Raw genomic sequence first — 3,562 nt, 5'->3', positions numbered from 1 at the left:
GAAGATGGGGCCTAGATATATGACTGATTGGCTTTAGTGCAAGTGGGAGATTGTTAGATGTATGCCCTAGAAGCCAATCTGGCTGACACATTGTTAATTCTAGTGACATAATTTTGTACTTGACTATTTATTATTGAATAAATAAAAGGCATCTTTTCATTCATATTATTTATGTGTCTATGAATCGTCCAAGAAATTAATAAGATGATGATGCATATTCTCAAGAGTTGAGAATTTGAGCCATGTATCATTGGTGATTAATTTCTAAATGCTCCTGATCAATGGATCATCACGAGGACGGTGATCGATCCGATCAGTGCACAGATCACTTTCCTTCTGGATGGACGAGACTTGAGTCCACAGTATAGGGACACTGAAGTGATAGTGCAGGTGCTTGTTAGAGAACAAGGATACTGAGCGTGACCAAGACAAGAAGTCACTTGGATGTCTATCCACTCGTCAGTGACTTGCTTGATGTTGCAGTAGTATGACTGGTCCTTTGACCTGCAGTGCTTCAGCTACTCACAGTGAGGTTATTGTAGTTTGACTACACGTATACATGGTCTCTAGTCATATGGGTCCTTGTAGTGTAGATTGGCTGCATTAAGTTCACTGTAGGAGTAGGGTATGCACTTACATGGAATCTATCGACCTTGATAGAAGAGGAGTGATCCTATGTGATTTGTTAGACTGAGTTCTAAGACCTTGGCTAGGGCAGTAATAGAAAGTGGAGAAAGAGTTTTCCACTATCGAACTCAAGTCAAATAAATCTTGACATATGATAGACGAAGGGGTTTGACGAGTTATCCATGACCTCCGTCCTGTAGGGATCCACGATAGAAGGACTGTATCACATGATAACTGCACCTAGAGATTCATCATTCTATTCTGCTGGGTAGCCACTACATGCTGCTAGGTGTCACTAGTGGATGGTGGGACTCATAGGGATTATCTTGATGATCGATAAGCCCTAATGAGTAGAGTTGGAATCGTTCCGACCCATTGAAAGGAGTTTTCAATGATATTGTGATAGAGATCACAATATATCTCACTACCAGTCAGAGTAGAACCTATGGGGTCACACACACTAGAGGCATTGACCGATCCGATGGTTGAATCGTGATTAGGAATCACAAGTAATCAATTTGATTGATAATAAGCTGAAGAAGGAACAAAGAGAATTAATTAATTGGACTTAAAACAAGAGTCCTACTTGGAGTAGGATTCCTAGAGTCCTAATTGGATTAGGATTAGGAATCCTACTTGGACTGAGATTCCTACTTGGACTGGGATTCCTACTTGGACTGGGATTCCTATTTGGAGTAGGACTGGGATTCCTACTTGGAGTAGGATTCCTACAATCCTAATTAGTTAGGAGTTTTGAATTAAATTTGGATTCCTACTTGGAGTAGGATTCCTAGAGTCCTAATCGGATTAGGACTTCGAATTCAAATTAGAGTCCTAATTGGATTAGGACTAGAATTAAACAAGTCCTAATTGGATTAAGATTTCTTAAGTCCTAATTAATTATTAATCTAATGAATCAATATGACTCCTAATTGGATTAGGATTGAAGAGTTCAATTGAGTCATGGTTCATTCAAGTTCTAATTGGATTAGGACTAGCATAGATTGAACCCAATTGATTCATGATTTGGACTAAACCAAATAGGAGCCCTAGATGCCTTTATAAGGCTTTGAAAGGAGGTGCCCTAATGATAAGTGAATCCCTCCTCCTCTCCATCACGTGGCCACCCTCCTCTCCTCTCTTTTCAGCTACCAACAACAAAGGGAAGAAAAGGATCTTGGTGGCCTCCTTCTTCCTCCACCGTTTGGTTCCAACGCAAGGAAGAAAAAGAAGGCTGTAGGGCTTCGTTCCTCTTCTTCTCTTCATCCTTCTTCTTCCTCCTCCCAAGCACAATCAAGGATTGATTGAAAGGGAGGATATCAGCCATCAAAGTTATCTCTGCAAGGGAGCTAGCACCCCGGGGAGATAGAAAGCTTGGATCGGTTTTCTGCTTCGTGTGGATACCCGTAGAGGCCGGGCACTTGAACGGCTTCAAGCGAACCTTCATCCTAAACCACGATCATCAGTTTGCGGTGATCATCTACCCGCACAAAGGTGAAGATCTGATCTTCTAATATTATTTAAAAGTTTTTAATCCTTATCTATCTACGAACGGTTTTAAAACAACGTTCATGCGATGAACAGTTGATCCCGCACATGCCTCTTCCGCTGCATTTGAAATTTTTTGAATTTCAACGGCATGATCGGGGTTTTCAACAATTCACCTCTCTTCCTATCCCCTAGAGAGTTAGCTATTTGGCTCAAACTAACCTCAAGTTTTGCAATCGCTTGCGCATGGAATTAATTAGTCTGGGTTTGAGCTATGTTGGTCTGTTGTTGCTGTTGGATGAAGTCTTGTTGCTGCTTCATCATGTTAGCCATCATGGCTTCTAATGATGTAGTTTGCTGAAGGATAGGGGCACTATAAGTAGGAATAGGTGGAGCCAATGATTGGTTTATTTGTGATGGACCTATCCTGAGAAAATTCTTCTGAAAACCTGGTGGACCGCCTTGATGCTGAATAGGTTCATTTTGCTTGTATGAGAAATTTGGATGGAACCTATTATCAGGGTTGTTGCCCAAGGTGACAAGCCAAGAGGGGGGGTGAATTGGTTTCTTTTAATTTTAACTATCTTACTTGTATTAAATGATGTGTTAGTGAACTTAAACAAATCACAATGCAAACAACAAGAAGTATAGTGGTTCGGTGCTCTCCTTAGCACCTACATCCACTCCCCAAGCGACCCCTTGGGAATTCACTATAATCCCGCGGATTACAGTTGGATTGTTTTCCGGGCTCACAATCCAAAAACCTTTATACTTTGGTTTTCCGGGTTCACCAAAAACCTATGTTGGTTTTACGGGCTCACCAACGAACCTATGTTGGTTTTTCGGGCTCACCAACGAACCTTTACAATTGGTTTTATGGGTTCACCAATCAACCTATTCTGTTGGTTTTGCGGGCTAACCAACCAACCTTTACAAGTAGTTTAACAAATAAAGGAAGAAGATTTAAACTCCTAAATGAGCAAATAAAACAATATAATCTCCAAAGAAGAGTTTAGAAAGTATTTATCGCTTGTAGTGACTTCTCTCTTCTTTGTCAAGGATGCTTCACTCTTCAAGGAAGGATGGAGCTCTTGATGACTCTTTGAATCTGCTCAACCCCTTTCTTTGATTCTTGAATGAAGCACTTGGATGAAGAAGATTAGGGCACTTTCTCTTTCTTGTGTACTATTTGATATTCTTTGGAAAGGATGTTCTATCTGATGAATAGTGCCCCTTTAAATAGTTTCCTACCTCCATTGGACAAGCCCCAATGGTTAGAATTCAAAAACTAGCCGTTACTCACTGTTGGAAGGACAAAAAGTACATCTGCAGAACTAGCCGTTATGCTTCTGCCCGTGTTTGGGTCGGCTCAACCTGTCCTTGGGTCGACCCAACTTTCACTTGGGTCGACTCAAACATTCCTTGGGTCGACCCTCTCAGAATCCAC

This window comes from Phoenix dactylifera, unplaced genomic scaffold (genome assembly GCF_009389715.1).
Source record: "Phoenix dactylifera cultivar Barhee BC4 unplaced genomic scaffold, palm_55x_up_171113_PBpolish2nd_filt_p 000466F, whole genome shotgun sequence".
NCBI classification, from domain to species: domain Eukaryota; kingdom Viridiplantae; phylum Streptophyta; class Magnoliopsida; order Arecales; family Arecaceae; genus Phoenix; species Phoenix dactylifera.
The sequence above is the reverse complement of the archived record's forward strand: the minus strand, read 5'-3'. Positions refer to the sequence as shown.